The sequence below is a fragment of the Pseudophryne corroboree genome, chromosome 2, assembly GCF_028390025.1.
Source record: "Pseudophryne corroboree isolate aPseCor3 chromosome 2, aPseCor3.hap2, whole genome shotgun sequence".
NCBI classification, from domain to species: domain Eukaryota; kingdom Metazoa; phylum Chordata; class Amphibia; order Anura; family Myobatrachidae; genus Pseudophryne; species Pseudophryne corroboree.
Window position 1 is genome coordinate 332,114,775 of NC_086445.1, and position 22,827 is coordinate 332,137,601.

Genomic DNA, 22,827 nt, shown 5'->3' on the forward strand with positions numbered 1-22,827 from the left:
TTAACTGGCATTCAGACAAATGGTATGTCTTAGAGAAGCACTTAATAGGGTTACTATGATACAAACTAAGGTCTCTGATAAGCAGCACATGAGCTACATATGCAGCCTAGTTGTTTTAAATTCTCTCAACTGGAGGTACAATGGAGGTATAATGGGCAGCTTCCTTTTAAGTATACAGCTCACACGTCAAATTGTGGTTTGGTTCCACAAGGGTCCAGAGCAATATACTCTGGTAAAAAAAAATGGGGCACTTACCGCAGTCTAAAGTAGACAAAGGGGTTTTGTTATTGCTCACATATATTGCAGGTGTCAACGTTTCGGTCGATACAAGAACTTTTTCAAGACCATCATACAACTAGCAGCATTTCAGTGTAACAAATTCCATAATGTATAGCAGCATACTATCATGTTACCTGTGAATCATTAAATAGCCACCATTGGCACACTACTGTATGCTCAGAACTTCGGCCCACCACCAGATGTGGCATGCCTTACAAATAACGGAAATGTGCATTCCACCTGATCGTAAACAACACCCAGACATATAAACAGGCTATTGAACATACCAGGGGGTCCTACATGGTCTGGAATCATGGGTCCTATAATGGCATCATACCAGAATGCACTGTGGTCAAGTAAATGTTATTTTTCCCTAGAAGCCATCCCAGAATGCACAGCAGTAAACTCAACTTAATCGTTCCACATCAAACATTTTACCAGCCTAGGACCAGATGTAATGCATCCGAGTGGGCTAGAGGTGCAGGATGCCGGCCGAACTCAGACTTTTTTTTAAAGTGGCAACCATTTACAAGGAAAAAACATGCCTTATAAATTATTGCCACCATGGGGGTGCTCAGCACATGTAATTAGGGTGTGCACCACCGGAGGGGTATGTCTAGCACCACCAACTGGGCATGGCTAGGACCACCAATTGGGCATGGCTACCACTATTTTACATTAGTACAAGTTGCAAAGCATAAGAATGCAAAAATTAGGGGGGAGCGCTGAATGGGATGAGTACATGGAATTCACCCTAACTATATCAATCCCAGAATGCAGGCATTGGCATGTGAACAAGGTAAACGCTACATACAACATTTTAACCATATCAGCATTATATCCACACACATATATATATATATATATATATATATATATATATATATATATACATAAAATAGCCAGTACCACAAGAAATACATTGCAATAGCCAGATACATGTAAAATACATTAAAATAGCCAGAACCACAGAAAAAAATATATTTCACTAGCAAGAACAGCATTTAATACAGTACATTGAAAAAGCCAGATTAACATAAAATATTTTTAAAAAGCTAGGGGAGGTAGGAAACAGCAGAATACAAACACATCTTGTATATTAGGATGTTTTGTGTCAGTTTTGCTGTGAATAAAATAATGACAAACTTAAGTGTAAGATTTGCTGCATGTCACTAAGCAGCTTTACAGTAAAATAATTTATAGTTACCAAATGAATGATGCCACACCATCATCTATCATCTGCTTCCCTCAGCCACACCATCATTTCCTGCCTGCGTCTCTCAGCCACACCATCACCCCCCGTGTCTCTCAGCTACACTACGATCTCCTGTCTGCATCTCTCTGCCACACCACCTCCACTTTGTGTCTCTTCGTTTCCCCCTTCACCATGTGTCTATCAGCCTCCCACCCTTCACTTGTGCCTCTCAGCCTCCCACTCTTCATTCTGTGTCTCTCAGTCTCCCACCTTTCACTATGTGTCTCAGCCTGCCCCCATGGACAATTTTAGGAGTGGGCCAGCCATGCAAGCACATAGGGTGCCCCCAACTCACTCTTGGCCCTGCAGTTACACTGAGCACATTATTAACAAGAAACAGCCCTGCCTGCCCCTCCCACCACTCTGTGCTTCTCAGCCTTTCAATCTGTCTCTCAGCCTTTCATCCTGAGCAAGATTAACTTTTTGCTGCCCTTAAGTCTTCTCTGGCAGGCAAAGGTCCAGGACCCGACAGTTTCCCCATAACATATTACAAGGCTTTTCATGATAAATGTATCCACTTTTAGTCCAGGCATGTAATGCTGTCTCTGAGAGGGTGCCGTTCTTGGACCAGTCCCCTGGAGCCCATATAACTGTTATTCCCAAAGAGGGTAAAGACCCATCACTCCCATCTAGTTATAGACCTATTCCACTGTTGAATGTAGATGTTAAACTTTATGCAAAACTAATGGCCAATTATCTTGATCCTGTCAGACTGGTATTTGCTTGTGAATCCGGAGTCAGGAAATTTCTGTGCAAGTACTTGGAGGTGTATAAGTAAGCTTGCAAATACCATACCCTGGCCGGGAATCGAACCCGGGTCTCGGCAAGAAAATGCCGGATCGTGACCACTAGACCACCAAGGGTTTTGGGGTTGGTGAATGGATGATGTATGAGGAGAGTGTGATAGTAGTAACTAGACTAACACTGGGATGATACAGTAATGATGTACAACACTCTCCTTACTTGTAGCTGCAGTCCAGTACGGTGGAGTGGCTGACCTTAGCAGTGTGGTAACCAGCTTTCATACTGGATAGTCACTGTAGAACTGGATTAGGAAGCACTCTTGAGATGACTTGGACTGGATGCAAACTGAACACTGAACAGGATGGTAGTTTGTGAATAACCGGAGTGGATCCAGGGAACTGGAAAAGGCTGGAATCTCAGGTGCTGGCTGGCACCAGCAGTCAGGAGCTTGATGAGATTACCTGTGCAGCCAAAGGAAAGGCCTTCACAGGTGTAGAGCTGGATAACGATACTGTGCAATACTTAGGAAAGAAACTGCACCTGCAGGGAAACACAGTTGACTTCACTCAGCTAGAGCTGAGCTAGACAATGAACTAGCGAAGACTGAGAGCCAGTAACCGGAACATATACCCCATGGCTAGTTGGGATAGGCTGAGCAGAATCAGATGGTGCAGAGAGATCATACTGGCTAACGATTGGCTGAACCACGGTCAGGTGATTGGGACTTGGCACAGCAGTACTCTAGGTCAGGCTTTGATGTAGCTTGTGGAAATACTGAAGCCTGTATGTCTTGTAAGTGACAGCGGACACAGGTACTTTGTGATGGAGCGAATCTGCATGCGGCAGGAGGGGTAAGTGACCCATCGGCAGGGCAAACTGGACCGGGTTGTGACAGATCCTCTTTTACCAGATGTAATCCATCCTGATTCAGTTGGATTTGTCCCAGGCAAAGAGGCGAGGGATAATACCATTAAAGGTATTGATATAATAGCACATGCTCAGTCCATACAATCCCCTCTGATGCTTCTCTCAACTGATGCTGAGAAAGCTTTTGATCGGGTGGACTGGAAATGGTCCTTAGAAGACTAGGCTTAAGTGAAATATTTCTACAGAAAATACTTGCGTTGTATCGGGCTCAATTGGTTTTGGTTAGGGTGAATGGGATACTCTCAGGGACAATTAAAATATCTAACGGCACTCATATAGGACGTCCTCTTTCACCTTTAGTCTTAGTTCTATGTATGGAAGCTTTGGCTAGAACAATAAGAAGTAACCTTAATATTGCTGGTCTGGAAACTGGTAATGTGAATCATTGTTTAGCTTTATTTGCAGGTGACCTATTAGCGGTCATAGCTAATCCGATAATCTCTCTTCCAAACCTCATGGAAGAATTTACTCGCTTCGGAAAATTATCCAGTTTTAAAATTAATTATGGGAAATACATGGCTCTGAGCATTAATTTACCTAGAAACTTGATTTCAGCTCTGAATACTGCACTTCCATATAAATTATTTAGGAATCCTAATCCTTACTTCACTCTGCACAACTGTTAACATAAATCATGTCCCTTTCTTAAAGAAACTGAGCCAAGAGATCAGTGTGGGCCCACTGGGGAAATGTGGTGCTAGGGGCCCATTCTTAGAGGCTTGGCTAACCATTAGTGCATGGTCTGGGCCCCTTGATAAATTCTCTATATATATAGGTTAATCCCAGATGGGCCCACTGCTCTGTAACTCCTCCCACTATCGGGGGTGTGGCCAAGACAGGGTCGGGATGGTGGCCGGTGACAAGCTGAGCTGTATACGGTACTTACTACTTCACTACTCCAGCTGCTGAGGCTTTGCTGCGCTCTGCTGTAACGCTGAGGAGATTCCTGATCAGTGCAGGAACTCCTCAGCAGTGTGTGCTGTGCTCCTATTGGCTGAGTGACACATCACACACAGTCATTCAGCCAATCAGAGAACAGACACCCCCACCACCACACACCAACTGACAGCAGGCTGAATGAAGGATGATATTGTAGGCAGTTTAACACAGGAAAAATGGTAAGTCACCTGTCAGTGTGTCCCACATACACTATAAATGTGTATAGTACTGTACAGGATAATCCCTTTTATAAGCATGACCCCCCTCACCAAAACCTACAATTTCCATCTCTACCATTTGGATGTACAGTAGCAGCCCCTCCTGTAACACCCACCCTGCTCTATAGCAGCACGTGTACAGATATCTCTATACTATGTATACAATATGTACTCTGCATATAAATGTATATTATGTATGCGTATTCTATGTGTGTGTGTGTGTGTGTGTGTGTGTGTGTGTGTGTGTGTGTGTGTATGTATGTATGTATGTATATATATATATATATATATACACACACACACACACACACACACACACACACACACTAAATATGCATGCAGGGATGGTATCGGGATCCTGGCGTTTGGGTTGCCAGCGGTCATAATACCGACAGCGGCATCCCTACGTGCTAGATCCAGAAACCTGCAAGGTAAGTATACTAATACTCATCTACTCCCCCTCCAACCCTCCCTTCCCGCAGCCTGACCGTAACCCTTCCCAGTGTTGCCTAAACCTAACCCCCCCCCCCACCCGTAGCCTAAAGCTAACCCTTCCCCCTGTAGCTTAACCCTCCCCGGTGGTGCATAACATCCCTCCCCCCGCAGCCTAGACCTAACCCCACTACAGCCTACTCCTAACCCTCCCACCGCAGTCTAAACCTAAACCTCCCCCCTCCCTCCTGCGGCCTGACACTAAGGAGCCTTGCCATACTTACGTACGGGGAGCCAGTAGTCGGTATTCCAGCGCTGGCATTTTTATCCATGTCGGGATCCCGACACCAGCATTCCGACCAATGTTGGGATTCCATCATCGCAATTCCAATTGCCGACATCCCGAACGCCAGTATGCTGACTGCATCCTATGCATGTATAGTATGTGTGTGTGTGTGTATATATTATATGTATACTATGTATATGTATGCATTACTGTTCTATATACAATGCGTCCGGGTACATTGATGCTCACAGCACAGCTTCAGCCCCTGCTGTCAGCAGCCACTTGAGGTCCCGCTCACTAGCACCACAGCTGATCTCTTCCCCTTCCATCCAGCCGAAGACTGACCCCGCACAGGGTTCTTCAAATGCCAGCAACACTGTTAAAATTGGTGGTGCAGAAGAAGGCTTTATAAGCTCTCCCTGCGCTTCACAGTTTCCCAGCTCCTCCTACGTGCTGTGCAACATCATGAAGTGTGATGCCACACCACCAGCGTACCAGGGGCAGTTGAGCTGTGGTTACCCTCGGTTCCGTGAAGGCGGCCCGCGTGATTGTGACAGGGCTGCTTCTTATCAGGCGAGAGCCTGAGCTCTGCAGTCAAACTAAAAGTCCAGCCCTGGTTTAGTGGGAAGGAGCTCTGATGTCTCAGGCCCAACTTCGGCAGCAGAGAAGAGTTTTGGGAGAGCATGGAGCAGCTTCTATGGGGGGACCCCGTCTCAACTCCCCGCCCCTCCCAGGTGAGAAGGCAATCTCTGCGATTGCAAGCTCTGTGGGAAAGGAACCAGCACTATATGGGGCATACTCATCATGAAAAAATTTTGAGATGAGAAATTTTAGTTTTCAATTCTCACTCATTTCACAGTTTTTTCAATATTCATCATGCCGCGCTAATATAAATACCACTTCTGAAAAACTATTTTTGAGAAGCAGTTTTTCGGAAAAGTTATATTTTTCCCTTGCAGCTTAGGCGCCCATAAGGACTTCCTCCTAGTTGCAGACCCCGGAGCTGAGCTGTACCCCACGGTCAAACCCCCCCCCCCCCACTGCCCCTAACTGCAGATAATAATATTTTAGAAGGTGGAGGACGCACCTGCAGGACAGCTGAGACTGTCGCCGGCAGGAAGGGAGGGAAGCTGAAGTGGAGGAGGCTGCACAACCCCCGGGCAGGGAGACAGCTAGGGCCGGCGGGAATATATTGGGAGGGAAGGGGAGTTGAATCTACAAGACAGCAGCAGGACCGCTGCTATGTGCTGCAGTTGCGCACCCAGGGGGGGTGTCCGAGTTTTTTTAGCTGCATGAGTATTATTAATGACTGTCTAGCGTCCTCTGCAGCCTGCTGTCTTCCTGGTGGCACTTGCAAGTGCAATAAAAGTTTACTTTATTTTAATTATAGTACATATATATCCATGTGCCTACATATATACACATGTATATACATACATATAAACACACACACACACATATGATATATATATATATACATGTGTATATATATGTGTACTGTATGTGTGTGTATATATATATATATGTATGCATGTTTAATATGCTATGTATATGTGTATATGGGTTCACTACGATCTCCCGGCGGCCGGCCTCCCGGCGACCAGCATACCGGCGCCGAGAGGCCGGCCGCCGGCTTACCAACAGTGTGGCAAGCGCAAATGAGCCCCTTGCGGGCTCGCTGCGCTCGCCACGCTACGCGCGCCACACTATTATATTCTCCCTCCAGGGGGGTCGTGGACCCCCACGAGGGAGAATAAGTGTCGGTATGCCGGCGGTCAGGCTCCCGGCGCCGGTATGCTGGTCGCCGGGAGCCCGACCGCCAGCATACTGAAGACCACCCGTGTATATGTATGTGTGTGTGTATGTATATATATATATATATATATATATATATATGTGTGTGTAGATATATATATATATATATATATATACACACACACACACACACACACACACACACACAGACACACTAGTTTTACGGACCCAGCATATACTTGGTCACCTCAGTCCCCACCCCCGTTATTGGCTCCGCCCTGTTCTGGAAACCCCCCATGCAAATTCTGCGTTTGCCACTGTGCTGGCAGCGGCACAGGAAACACACAAGCTTGTGCTCCTTCGTGAAACTGAACGCCATCTCAGGATGGCGAACAGTTCACTATCAAACTCTGAATAAAATGCTTTTTCGGGGTTTGATGAATGTACTAATTTCTACATCCCCATATTATAGTATGGGGAGTGTAGAAATTATTGAAGCAGGCTGTAACAAAGCAGATGTTAGTCATATCTCCTTCTGTTACAGCTTTGATGAATGAGGTTTCATGAAAAAAATGACAATTTGATAAAATTATGAAAATTTAGAGATAATGAATATGCCCCTTAATTCAGAATTTTGCATCATGTTATACCCCTTTCACATCGCCAAAATAATCCGTCTTACTCTTTTTACCGGGTTGCTGCCGAGTCAACCCGGGTAGAGGTGCGGTGTGAAAGCGCCAGTCTGAATATCCTGGGGCAGCCAACCCGGTATTTCTCCCCGGCTTAAAAGAAGGGTTGAACACGTGTCGGACTCGGATTATTGTGCTCTAAAAAGCTACAGTCCCGGTATATTCGACCTGGCTCTGAACCAATAGCGCTGATTGGCATTTTGTAGTCAGCTGAGGTCTGTTTACTGTACTGCACTGTGACCATACGTGTTTGAAAGCAATCTGCACAGTTCTGCACTCCTTTGGTCCTGTTCTGCACTCCTTTGGACCTCATTAGCCATGGCAAAAATGAGTGATGAGGAAGTCAGGGATTGCTGCGGATCAGGGGTGAAGAGGAAATATGTCAGCAGATAACGGGTACAGTCAGGGATGCGAATCATGAATCCAGCAGCAGTACAGCTGAGACAATCATGAATTCCGGGCTCTGTGCTGGGACATGTGCTCTGTCGGCCATGATTGGTGCATTGTGAGCATTCCCCAGCCCCCTCCCTTTCTTGTTTAAAACTGGGAACCAGTCAAGTCCTTTTAAAATGACATCACACTGGTTTTAACATGGGTGACCCGGGTTGTGCAAAAAGACACCAACACGGCAATAACCCGCGAATAACTCAGGTCAATATTGCGATGTGAACGTCTCTTACCCGGGTCGGAGCCGTGTTCAAATCCCGGATCTGAACCGGGTTTGCGATGTGAAAGGGGTATTATATGATTTTGGGGATGTGTGATACATACTAGTGATGAGTGGGTTCGGTTCCTCGGAATCCGAACCAGCCCGAACTTCACCCATTTTACACGGTTCCGAGGCGGACTCGAATCTTCCCGCCTTGCTCGGTTAACCCGAGTGCGCCCGAACGTCATCCTCCCGCTGTCGGATTCTCACGAGATTCGTACTCTATATAAGGAGCCGCGCGTCGCCGTCATTTTCACTCGTGCATTGGAGATAGGGAGAGGACGTGTGCAGCGTTCTCTCAGTTGAGTTCAGTGTGCTGCAAATATCTGTGCTCAGTGTGCTGCAAATATCTGTGCTCAGTGTGCTGCAAATATCTGTGCTCAGTGTGCTGCAAATATCTATGCTCAGTGTGCTTGCAAATATCTGTGCTCAGTGTGCTGAAAATATCTACGTTCTCTGCCTGAAAAACGCTCCATATCTGTGCTCAGTGTGCTGAAAATATCTGTGCTCAGTGTGCTTTATTGTTGGGACTGGGGACCACCAGTATTATATAGTAGGAGGACAGTGAAGAGTTTTGCTGACCAGTGACCACCAGTAATATACGTTCTCTGCGTGAAAAATGCTCCATATCTGTGCGGCATTGTAGTATATAGTAGGAGGACAGTGCAGTATTTTTGTTGAACAGTGACCACCAGTATTATATAAGTACGGTACGGTAGTCCACTGCTCTTCCTACCTCTGTGTCGTCAAGTATACTATCCATCCATACCTGTGGTGCATTTTAGTTGTTGTGCGCAGTAGTAGGAGGACAGTGCATCATTTTGCTGACCACCAGTATATAATATATAGCAGTACGGTAAAGTAGTCCACTGCTCTACCTACCTCTGTGTCATCAAGTATACTATCCATCCATACCTGTGGTGCATTTTAGTTGTTGTGCGCTGTAGTAGGAGGACAGTGAATAATTTTGCTGACCACCAGTATATAATAAATAGCAGTATGGTACAGTAGGCCACTGCTTTACCTACCTCTGTGTCGTCAAGTATACTATCCATCCATACCTGTGGTGCATTTTAGTTGTTGTGTGCAGTAGTAGGAGGACAGTACATAATTTTGCTGACCACCAGTATATATTATATAGCAGTACGGTACAGTAGTCCACTGCTCTACCTACCTCTGTGTCGTCAAGTATACTATCTATCCATACCTGTGGTGCATTTTAGTTGTTGTGCGCAGTAGTAGGAGGACAGTGCATAATTTTGCAGACCACCAGTATATAATATATAGCAGTATGGTACAGTAGGCCACTGCTCTACCTACCTCTGTGTCGTCAAGTATACTATCCATCCATACCTGTGGTGCATTTTAGTTGTTGTGTGCAGTAGTAGGAGGACAGTGCATAATTTTGCTGAGCACCAGTATATAATATATAGCAGTACGGTACAGTAGGCCACTGCTCTACCTACCTCTGTGTCATCAAGTATACTATCCATCCATACCTGTGGTGCATTTTAGTTGTTGTGCGCAGTAGAAGGAGGATAGTGCATAATTTTGCTGACCACCAGTATATAATATATAGCAGTACGGTACAGTAGTCCACTGCTCTACCTACCTCTGTGTTGTCAAGAATACTATCCATCCATACCTTTGGTGCATTTAAGTTTTGCCCAGTATATATAGTAGGAGGACAGTACATAATTTTGCTGACCACCAGTATATAATACATAGCAGTACGTTACAGTAGTCCACTGCTCTACCTACCTCTGTGTCGTCAAGTATACTATCCATCCATACATGTGGTGTATTTTAGTTTTTTTGCCCAGTAGTAGGAGGACAGTGCATAATTTTGCTGACCACCAGTATATAATATATAGCAGTACGGTACAGTAGTCAACTGCTCTACCTACCTCTGTGTCGTCAAGTATACTATCCATCCATACCTTTGGTGCATTTAAGTTTTGCGCAGTAAATATAGTAGGAGGAGAGTGCATAATTTTGCTGACCACCAGTATATAATATATAGCAGTACGGTACAGAAGTCCACTGCTCTACCTACCTCTGTGTCGTCAAGTATACTATCCATCCATATCTGTGGTGCATTTAAGTTTGCGCAGTATATATAGTAGGAGGACAGTGCATAATTTTGCTGACCACCAGTATAAAATATATAGCAGTACGGTACATTAGGCCACTGCTCTACCTACCTCTGTGTCGTCAAGTATACTATCCATCAATACCTGTGGTGCATTTTAGTTGTGCGCAGTAGTAGGAGGACAGTGCATAATTTTGCTGACCACCAGTATATAATATATAGCAGTACGGTACAGTAGGCCATTGCTATTGATATATTACTGGCATATAATTCCACACATAAAAAAATGGAGAACAAAAATGTGGAGGGTAAAATATGGAAAGATCAAGATCCACTTCCACCTCGTGCTGAAGCTGCCGCCACTAGTCTTGGCCGAGATGATGAAATACCATCAATGTCGTCTACCAAGGCCGATGCCCAATGTCATAGTAAAGAACATGTAAAATCCAAAAAACAAAAGTTCAGTAAAATAACCCAAAAATCTAAATTAAAAGCGTCTGAGGAGAAGCGTAAACTTGCCAATATGCCATTTACGACATGGAGTGGCAAGGAACGGCTGAGGCCCTCTCCTATGTTCCTCATGACTAGTGGGTCAGCTTCACATTAGGATGGAAGCACTCATTCTCCCTCTAGAAAAATGAAAAGACTTCAGCTGGCAAAAGCACAGCAAAGAACTGTGCGTTCTTCTAAATCACAAATCCCCAAGGAGAGTCCAATTGTGTCGGTTGCGATGCCTGACCTCCTAACACTGGACGGGAAGAGGTGGCGCCTTCCAACATTTGCACGCCCCCTGCAAGTGCTGGAAGGAACACTCGCAGTCCAGTTCCTAATAGTCAAATTGAAGATGTCACTGTTGAAGTACACCAGGATGAGGATATGGGTGTTGCTGGCGCTGAGGAGGAAATTGACAAGGAGGATTCTGATGGTGAGGTGGTTTGTTTAAGTCAGGCACCCGGGGAGACACCTGTTGTCCGTGGGACTAATATGGCCATTGACATGCCTGGTCAAATTACAAAAAAAATCACCTCTTCGGTGTGGAATTATTTCAACAGAAATGCGGACAACTGGTGTCAAGCCGTGTGTTGCCTTTGTCAAGCTGTAATAAGTAGGGGTAAGGACGTTAACCACCTAAGAACATCCTCCCTTATACGTCACCTGGAGCGCATTCATCAGAAGTCATTGACAAGTTCAAAAACTTTGGGTGACAGCGGAAGCAGTCCACTGCCAACTAAATCCCTTCCTCTTGTAACCAAGCTCCTGCAAACCACACCACCAACTCCCTCAGTGTCAATTTCCTCCTTAGACCGGAAAGCCAATAGTCCTGCAGGCCCTGTCACTGTCAAGTCTGACGAGTCCTCTCCTGCCTGGGATTCCTCCGATGCATCCTTGAGTGTACCGCCTACTGCTGCTGGTGCTGCTGTTGTTGCTGCTGGGAGTCGATCGTCATCCCAGAGGGGAAGTCGGAAGACCACTTGTACTACTTCCAGTAAGCAATTGACTGTCCAACAGTCCTTTGCGAGGAAGATGAAATATCACAGCAGTCATCCTGCTGCAAAGCGGATAACTCAGGACTTGGCAGCCTGGGCGGTGTTAAACGTGTTTCTGGTATCCACCGTTAATTCACAGGAAACTAGATATTTGCTTGAGGTACTGTGTCCCCGGTACCAAATACCATCTAGGTTCCATTTTTCTAGGCAGGTGATACCGAGAATGTACACAGACCTCAGAAAGAGTCACCAGTGTCCTAAAAAATTCAGTTGTACCCAATGTCCACTTAACCACGGACATGTGGACAAGTGGAGCAGGGCAGACTCAGGATTATATGACTGTGACAGCCCACTGGGTAGATGTATTGCCTCCCGCAGCAAGAACAGCAGCGGCGGCACCAGTAGCAGCATCTCGCAAAAGCAAACTCATTCCTAGGCAGGCTACGCTTTATATCACCGCTTTCCATAAGAGGCACACAGCTGACAACCTCTTACGGAAACTGAGGAATATCATCGCAGAATGGCTTACCCCAATTGGACTCTCCTGGGGATTTGTGACATCGGACAACGCCACCAATATTGTGAGTGCATTACATGTGGGCAAATTCCAGCACGTCCCATGTTTTGCACATACATTGAATTTGGTGGTGCAGAATTATTTAAAAAACGACAGGGGAGATGCTGTCGGTGGCCCAAAGAATTGCGGGCAACTTCCGGCATTCAGCCACCGCGTACCGAAGACTGGAGCACCAGCAAACACTCCTGAACCTGCCCTGCCATCATCTGAAGCAAGAGGTGGTAACGAGGTGGAATTCAACCCTCTGTATGATTCAGAGGATGGAGGAGCAGCAAAAGGCCATTCAAGCCTATACAGCTACCTACAATATAGGCAAAGGAGGGGGAATGCACCTGACTCATGCGCAGTGGAGAATGATTTCAACGTTGCGCAAGGTTCTGCAACCCTTTGAACTTGCCACACGTGAAGTCAGTTCAGACACTGCCAGCCTGAGTCAGGTCATTCCCCTCATCAGGCTTTTGCAGAAGAAGCTGGAGACATTGAAGGAGGAGCTAAAACAGAGCGATTCCACTAGGCATGTGGGACTTGTGGATGGAGCCCTTAATTCGCTTAACCAGGATTCACGGGTGGTCAATCTGTTGAAATCAGAGCACTACATTTTGGCCACCGTGCTCGATCCTAGATTTAAAACCTACGTTGGATCTCTCTTTCCGGCAGACACAAGTCTGCAGAGGTTCAAAGACCTGCTGGTGAGAAAATTGTCAAGTCAAGCGGAACGTGACCCGTCAACAGCGCCTCCTTCACATTCTCTCGCAACTGGGGCTGCGAGGAAAAGGCTAAGAATTCCGAGCACACTAGCTGGCGGTGATGCAGGGCAGTCTGGAGCGAGTGCTGACCTCTGGTCCGGACTGAAGGACCTGCCAACGATTACTGACATGTCGTCCACTGTCACTGCATATGATTCTGTCACCATTGAAAGAATGGTGGAGAATTATATGAGTGACCGCATCCAAGTAGGCACGTCAGACAGTCCGTACGTATACTGGCAGGAAAAAGAGGCAATTTGGAGGCCCTTGCACAAACTGGCTTTATTTTACCTAAGTTGCCCCCCCTCCAGTGTGTACTCCGAAAGAGTGTTTAGTGCAGCCGCTCACCTTGTCAGCAATCGGCGTACAAGGTTGCTTCCAGAAAATGTGGAGAAGATGATGTTCATCAAAATGAATTACAATCAATTCCTCCGTGGAGATATTTACCAGCAATTGCCTCCAGAAAGTAAACAGGGACCTGAGATGGTGGATTCCAGTGAGGACGAATTAATAATCTGTGAGGAGGGGGATGTACACAGTGAAAGGGGTGAGGAATCGGAAGATGAGGAGGAGGTGGACATCTTGCCTCTGTAGAGCCAGTTTGTGCAAGGAGAGACTGATTGCTTCTTTTTTGGTGGGGGCCCAAACTAACCAGTCATTTTAGTCACAGTCGTGTGGCAGACCCTGTCGCTGAAATGATGGGTTTGTTAAAGTGTGCATGTCCTGTTTATACAACATAAGGGTGGGTGGGAGGGCCCAAGGACAATTCCATCTTGCACCTCTTTTTTCTTTCATTTTTCTTTGCATCATGTGCTGTTTGGGGACTATTTTTTGAAGTGCCATCCTGTCTGACACTGCAGTGCCACTCCTAGATGGGCCAGTTGTTTGTGTCGGCCACTTGGGTCGCTTAGCTTAACCATCCAGCAACCTTGGTGCACCTCTTTTTTTCTTAGCATCATGTGCTGTTTGGGGACTATTTTTTATATCTGCCATCCTGTCTGACACAGCAGTGCCACTCCTAGATGGGCCAGGTGTTTGTGTCGGCCACTTGGGTCGCTTAGCTTAGCCATCCAGTGACCTTGGTGCACCTCTTTTTTTCTTTGCATCATGTGCTGTTTGGGGACAATTTTTTTAAGTGCCATCCTGTCTGACACTGCAGTGCCACTCCTAGATGGGCCAGGTGTTTGTGCCGGCCACTTGGGTCGCTAAGCTTAGCCATCCAGCGACCTCTGTGCAAATTTTAGGACTAAAAATAATATTGTGAGGTGTGAGGTGTTCAGAATAGACTGGAAATGAGTGGAAATTATGGTTATTGAGGTTAATAATACTATGTGATCAAAATGACCCTCAAATTCTATGATTTAAGCTGTTTTTGAGGGTTTTTTGTAAAAAAAACACCAGAATCCAAAACAAATCCGAATCCGACAAAAAATTTTCAGGGAGGTTTTGCCAAAACGCGTCCGAATCCAAAACACGGCCGCGGAACTGAATCCAAATCCAAAACACAAAACCCGAAAAAAATTCCGGTGCACATCACTAATACATACTAGGTGGCAAGTTTACTGTAGGTGAGATTTCTTTGAAGGTACCTGTGTAATGGAATAACAAGGTGGGGAGCGAGTGACATTTGATTGTTAGCTCTTAAAACAAGATACAAGTATCAGTGAGACCTTGGATTATGCTGCTGCTAGATTGTAAACCGATGGACAAAAGTTTAGATGGTCAATGGCACATGTGCTAGTTGTAAATCCTGGGCGCTAGTACTAGGTACTGTATGTGTGATGACATGTTCAGTATTTGATTGTAAGCTCTGGGGATGTTGAAGGCTCAGTATCTGTGAGATATGTGTGTAAGATTGTGAGCTCTGTGGACAAGTGCCCAGTATCTATGTGATACATGTGTTAGGTAGTGAGCTCTGTAGGTAGAGAGGTATCTGTGTATAATATGTAGGAATAAAAGCTTAGTATAATGCACGCCGCCTCTCCTGCCTGCTGATTACCTCCTCCCACTCCTACCTGCAGGATTTTGCACATGCTGTTCCCGATCTCTGGAATTCTCTACTTCTCCCCCTCAGACTCTCCACCTCTCTACAAAACTTCAAATGGGCTGTTAAGACCCACTTCACCAAACCCAGAAAAATCTCATCCTAACCCTTTGTTTCACACTCACTGTCTATCCCGTCTGTATCACCTCTGTCTGTGAGAAGGTAAGCTCTCATGAGCAGGGCCCTCTTCCTCTTGTGCTTTCCTTCTCTTACTTAAACTATCTACTACTTCATACTCCTTTCGACGGCACCAAATCCCTCGGTTTTCTGCCACCCTAATACCTATTTCAGTGTCATCTGCTGATATAGCTATGTCTATATACCCTGTACTTGTCCTATATTGTCTTCAACCGAAAGTCACTGTTTTATTGTTTTGATTATTTATGTACTCTGTAATTGGGTGCTGCGGAACCCTTGTGGCTCCACATACAGTAAATAAAGGATAATAATAATAATAAAAAATTATCAGGGACGACCTGCTGGCTGCTGCTATTCAGGGATGGGGAGTGTGTCCTACAACTAGAGGAATGAAACTTAGGCTTTTTGAGGTAGGCGTTAGTCATACTCCATGGCAAAGACCACACCCCCTGTGCAGACCACACCCCCACATATCTAGTCACACCCTCATGGCAATGGTCACATCCCCTGCGGTGGCACAAAATAGGCCCTTCATAAATGTCAGCTCCAGGCCCATGTGGACCTTAATCTGGCACTGCCGACAGCAATCCATCTACGGGAACTCCAGTTGCTGTCGGAGCTGACTATTATGACTGTTGTGACTGGCTATTACCTTGACAAAGGTCTCAATAGAGGACCGAAACATTGGTGAGCATTGTTTTAGTGAGAACCTTCACGAAATCTTTATTTTTGGAACTGTGTATTTCAAATAAACATCTACTTTTTAAACTAGTTTAAGAAAGTCTGGTGAGTGCTATCCTTTCCACTTAGGTGGAAAATACTGCACTTTGGGGGTAATTCTGAGTTGATCGCAGCAGGATCTTTGTTAGCAGTTGGGCAAAACCATGTGCACTGCAGGGGAGGCAGATGTAACATGTGCAGAGAGAGTTAGATTTGGATGTGGTGTGTTCAATCTGCAATCTAAATTGCAGTGTAAAATAAAGCAGCCAGTATTTACCCTGCACAGAAACAGTCATTTGTTTCATTGTAAAAAAGGATTATGGATTGGTCCCGACCGGATTTAAAAAAGCCACAATGAATTGGAGAACTTCTCCTCAAATTTAAATCTACAAGCCATCCCATGGCTTTCAAAAATAAAACACTCAATGCATCCGTCAGTAGGCCCCACACTAACACTTTGGATGAGGCTCCAATATACTGTAGCTTCACTTCTGCCATTTTAGATAATCCTGATTTCCCCCCAGGTACCTTGGGAAACAGCCTCTAGCTGGAAGAAGGCAGGGTTAAACATAATCTATTATTTAATAGTAAATGGTGAATTTAAACCCTTCTCTGTGATTAGTGGATCCGCCAATACTCTAACAAGAGATTATTGATTTTATCTTCAGTTGTTATATCTTCTCAAGGAGGACTTTCAAGGTTCCTTAATGACCTTTGGAACAATGCCCTTTGAAACAATGTGCTCTCAGCCTGAGGAGTCAACACACAAAATTTCAGGGATATATAAAATATTACTTCAAGGTTATTTTCTAACCACTCCGCATATCTTGATGCATGGGATAGTGACCTTATATCTCGTGGAATTAAAACAAACTGGAAGAAACAGTGTCAAGTTTCCGCACACTGCTCCATGAGCCTTGAAGTTAACGAAACCCAATATAAGTTGCTAACGAGACAGTACAGATGCTCCACTCTATTACACACTTTTTTCCCTCTGTCTCTCCCCTGTGCTGGTGCTGTGGCAAAGACAGAGGTAATTTTAAACATATATGGTGGGATTGCCCGTTATAAATACCCTTCTGGACTAAAATTAAAGAATTGTCTATCAAAATTGTAGGCTACCAGGTTCCAGATGGTCCAGATTTGTGTCTTTTGTCGCATTCTAGCATTCCTATATCTAGCTATAAAAAGTCACTTCTCAAGCATTTAAGCAATGCAGCCAGGGCCATTGTACCAGTGCACTGGAGATCAGTGACGGCACCAACGATCTGTGAATGGTGCCAACAAATAGACTTTTACATGTATATGGATGATGTACTTTACACAGCTTTGGAGAAACAATCAGGCTATGTAGCAACATGGTTTGATGGACGGAATTTAAATCTTCACTGATATATGTTGCACTACTACCCCCAAATCAAACATAATATGGTGTGTATACTTTAGGCTTGCACTGTTCAATACTTCTCTATTCAGTGGCATAGGCTTTCAGTTATTCTATTATTTGATTAATAATTCTTACCATACCCACCTGACCTTCCCTTTTGTGTTTTCCCTTGTCTCGTCTTATAACTCCCATGATACAAATTGGACGATTACCTACTGTTTTATATGCTTCATCCTTGGGCCATATTTTTTAAAACTTATTATACAGTATGTTTGTGGATATTGAAAAGGAATATGACAAAGTGTCAAGATTGTTATGTTCATTAGTCTTTATTCTTTCTTATCCAATACAATCATGTCTCCTTGACCATTTCAATGTAACATTATATATTCATGCTGTACAATTGTTCATTTCAAAATAAAGAATTTATAACAAAAGAGGTACCTGAGTATTGTGCATCATGGGGGTCATTCCGAGTTGATCGTTAGCTGAATTTTTTCGCAGCGCAGCGATCAGGCTAAAAATCGGCAGTTCTGCGCATGCGTATGTGCCGCAATGCGCACGTGCGATGTACGGGCAAAACAAATGATGTAGTTTTGCACAGGGTCTAGCGTTGCATTTCAGTCGCACTGTTTGCCGCAGAGTGATTGACATGAAGTGGGCATTTCTTGGTAGCAACTGAACGTTTTCAAGTAGTGTGCGGAAAAACACAGGCGTGCCAGGAAAAACGCAGGTGTGGCTGGTTGAACGCTGGGCGGGTTTGTGACATCAAATCCGGAACTGAATAGTCTAAAGTGATTGCAAGCGCTGAGTAGGTTTTGAGCTACTCTGAAACTACACAAACATTTTTTGCAGGCGCTCTGCGATACAACCGTTCGCACTTCTGCTCAGCTAAACTACACTCCCAGTGGGCAGCGGCATAGTGTTTGCATGGCTGCTAAAACTAGCTAGCGAGCGATCAACTCGGAATGACCCCCCATGTCCTAAATGTCAATTTCATGCTTCAAGGCCACATTTTAAAAGTCTGCTTGTCCCATTACGAATTATTGAGGTTCCATTTGAAAGAATAACTATGAATTGGGTTTGACCTCTAATAAAATTTACCCGTGGCCATCAATATATTTTGATGATAGCTGATTACGCTACCAGATATCCAGAAGCAATACCATTGCTTTTTTTTTGGACCTGTACCTGTCCAGAGCTAAAAAGCAGGCAGTGAAGATAGTAAAGCACCAGCTACACCCCGGCCACAGCATGTTTAACTTGCTTATATCAGGCAGGAATTACAGGGCCATCCCGCTGGGTCCACCAGAAGCCTCAAAACTTTCCTTCCCCAAGCGGTCCACCGCTGAAATCCTGAACATTGACTGACTAGACGTACATGTAACACACTTGTGTCCATATGGTATACCTATCTGTATGACTGTACTTGAACCCCCACCTGCTTATCTGTTACCATCTTTTTTGGTTTTGCACAGATTCTTTTTCAGCATAGCGCCTTGAGATAAACTCCAATTGGGCGTTGAAACGTTGGTGGTTTGCACTATGCTTGTTTAAGTTTTACCACTTTGCTCAATCCAGAGTTCTATTTACTGCTGAAAAAAAAAACATGGAGTGCCGCCTGGTTCTTTTTAGCTGAGAGCGCTCTCTCTCTCTCTCTCTCTCTCTCTCTCCTGTTCAGCAGCAGGAGGCTAAAGAATTTCTCATAAGAAACAGAGTTTTGTTCTCAGTGATATCGGGTAAAACAACAGCCATTGGGGGTCATTCCAACCCGATTGCTCACTGACGTTTTTCGCAGCGCAGCGATCGGGTCAGAACTGTGCATGCGCCGGCACGACAGTGCACTGGCGCTTGCCAGCCATCATTGCCTAGTGATTGCCTCTGAGGCAGTCGCTAGGCGGGAGGGGGATGGACGGCGGCATTAAGGCACCATTTAGGGGGCATTGTCTGGCCAATGCAGGTGTGGCCGGACCGTTGGGGGGGTGCAGCCGCTGCGACCCAGGGCAGCAAAGAGGTTCTACCGGCCAACCGCAGGAGCTGCGCTGGCTGGGAGTAACTCCTGAGATGCAAAAGGATTGCCACTGTGTGATGCTTTTGCATTTTTTTTTTTGGGGGGGGGGGGTTATGTGGCACTGACATGCAGGTCGGACTATCCCTGTGCTGGGCGTCCCCCCGCATGTCTGAGTGCCTGATCGTAGCTGTGCTAAATTTAGCACAGCTACGATCAACTCGGAAATGACCCCCTAAACATAACATAATCACTGACCCAGGGGTTAAGGTTAACCTAAAGCCCTATAAAATGCCAGAAGCTTGACAGGAAGCAGTGTCTAAATAAATGTAAGAATTGTTGGAATTGGGGGTTATTAAAGAGTCACATAGTGGGTTGCCAAGTCCAAAGCCAGATGTGAATTTGCGCTTCTGCAATGATTTCTGTAAGTTAGATAATGTGTCAAAGTTTGATGGCTACCCAATGCCTCAGATGAATTAACTTATTGAAAGGTTAGGAACAGCACGGTACATTACTTGACCACTCTAAACTTAACCAAAGGGCACTGGCAAGTGTCGTTAACTGATAAGAAAAGACAGATTTTTCTGCATCATAAACATTGTTCCAATACATATGTTGCCATTTCGGTTACATGGGGCACCTGCTACCTTTTAGGGGATGATGGATATAATTCTAAGTCCCCATAGATAGTATGCTGCTGCTTATCCAGGTAATGTAAGCATCTATAGTCCTGATTGTCAATCTCACTTGCCCAGAGTTTGAGCAGTGTTTGACTCAATCCGTAAGGCAAGATTGACAGCCAACCCCAAAAAATACTGTCTAGGCATGGAATAAGTAAATGTCTTGGACACACCATTGTTTAATTGACAAGCTCATTGGTGTTATTAACAATATGGTCATTTTGGTTGATGTACACAGTAATAATAGTAATGTAGAAAATTGTGAATTTTAAAAAAGCCTCAGGCGTTTAACACTGATTATTTTGAAAAATCCAACACTTCATATGTTTAATTCCAGTATCATATTCAAAATCTAAAAGTGCCCTCCCTCTTTATGTCTAAGAATATATATACAGTGTGTATATATATATATATATATATTAGTGATGATCGGGTTCGGATCCTCGGGATCCGAACCCGCCCGAACTTCACCTTTTTTTTCACGGGTCCGAGCGACTCGGATCCTCCCGCCTTGCTCGGTTAACCCGAGCGCGCCCGAACGTCATCATCCCGCTGTCGGATTCTCGCAAGATTCGGATTCTATATAAGGAGCCGCGCGTCGCCGCCATTTTCACACGTGCATTGAGATTGATAGGGAGAGGACGTGGCTGGCGTCCTCTCCGTTATAGTAGAAAAAGACTAAGTATAAAGACTGAGTGACTTACTTATAATTGTGGGGAGGATTGGGGACGGGGAGCAGCTTTTAGGGAGTACAGTGCAGGGTTTTGATTATACCACCAGTGAGTTTAATCCTTTATTTGTTTCTCTGCCTGAAAAAAACGCTCCACCATATCTGTGCTCACTCAGTGTGCTGCACTGCTGCATGATATATCTGTGCTGAGTGCACTGCTCACACTGCCTAATTGTGGGGACTGGGGAGCAGTTATAGCAGGTGTACAGTGCACAGTTGTGCTGACAGTGACCACCAGTCCAGTATACGTTTGTCTGCCTGAAAAACACTCCTGTCTGTGGTGGCTTTTTTTTTCTTCATACTATTTTAGCAGTCTGCTGACAGTGTCCACCAGGTCCGTTATTATATTATACAGTATATTATATATATATAAGCAGTACGGTAGGCCACGGCTGTACCTACCTCTGTGTCGTCAGTGCACTCATCGTCCATAAGTAATATAATACTATACTATCCATCCATCTACATTGTATACCTATGGTGGCTTTTTTTTTCTTCATACTAGTTTAGCAGTCTGCTGACAATGTCCACCAGGTCCGTTTTTATATTATACAGTTTATTATATATATATATATAAGCAGTACGGTAGGCCACGGCTGTATCTACCTCTGTGTCGTCAGTGCACTCGTCGTCCATAAGTAATATAATACTATACTATCCATCCATCTACATTGTATATCTGTGGTGGCTTTTTTTTTCTTCATACTAGTTTAGCAGTCTGCTGACAGTGTCCAACAGGTCCGTTATTATATTATACAGTATATTATATATATATAAGCAGTACGGTAGGCCACGGCTGTACCTACCTCTGTGTCGTTAGTGCACTCGTCGTCCATAAGTAATATAATACTATACTATCCATCCATCTACATTGTATACCTGTGGTGGCTTTTTTTTTCTTCATACTAGTTTAGCAGTCTGCTGACAGTGTCCACCAGGTCCGTTATACAGTATATTATATATATAAGCAGTACGGTAGGCCACGGCTGTACCTACCTCTGTGTCGCAGTGCACTCGTCGTCCATAAGTAATATAATACTATCCTATCCATCCATCTACATTGTATACCTGTGGTGGCTTTTTTTTTTCTTCATACTATTTTAGCAGTCTGCTGACAGTGTCCACCAGGTCCGTTATTATATTATACAGTATATTATATATATATATATATATAAGCAGTACGGTAGGCCACGGCTGTACCTACCTCTGTGTCGTCAGTGCACTCGTCGTCAATAAGTAATATAATACTATACTATCCATCCATCTACATTGTATACCTGCGGTGGCTTTTTTTTTCTTCATACTAGTTTAGCAGTCTGCTGACAGTGTCCACCAGGTCCGTTATACAGTATATTATATATATAAGCAGTACGGTAGGCCACGGCTGTACCTACCTCTGTGTCGTCAGTGCACTCGTCGTCCATAAGTAATTTAATACTATACTATCCATTCATCTACATTGTATACCTGTGGTGGCTTTTTTTTTCTTCATACTAGTTTAGCAGTCTGCTGACAGTGTCCACCAGGTCCGTTATACAGTATATTATATATATAAGCAGTACGGTAGGCCACGGCTGTACCTACCTCTGTGTCGTCAGTGCACTCGTCGTCCATAAGTAATATAATACTATACTATCCATCCATCTACATTGTATACATGTGGTGGCTTTTAGTTGTGCGCATTAAAATATGGAGAACAAAAATGTGGAGGTTAAAAAAATAGGGAAAGATCAAGATCCACTTCCACCTCGTGCTGAAGCTGCTGCCACTAGTCATGGCCGAGACGATGAAATGCCATCAACGTCGTCTGCCAAGGCCGATGCCCAATTTCATAGTACAGAGCATGTAAAATCCAAAACACAAAAGATCAGTAAAATGACCCAAAAATCAAAATTAAAAGCGTCTGAGGAGAAGCGTAAACTTGCCAATATGCCATTTACGACACGGAGTGGCAAGGAACGGCTGAGGCCCTGGACTATGTTCAT

At 44.7% G+C, this 22,827-nt stretch overlaps 1 long non-coding RNA gene across 1 annotated transcript in view; it reads right to left on the bottom strand.

The window, feature by feature from the left end:
* LOC135050782 (uncharacterized) overlaps positions 1-4,173 on the bottom strand; it is a 29,027-nt gene extending 24,854 nt beyond the window's left edge. Inside the window, exon 1 of the long non-coding RNA XR_010241814.1 lies at positions 4,092-4,173. This is a non-coding gene — a long non-coding RNA (uncharacterized LOC135050782). The remainder of the gene's footprint in view (positions 1-4,091) is intronic.
* Between the last annotated feature and the right edge of the window lie 18,654 nt (positions 4,174-22,827).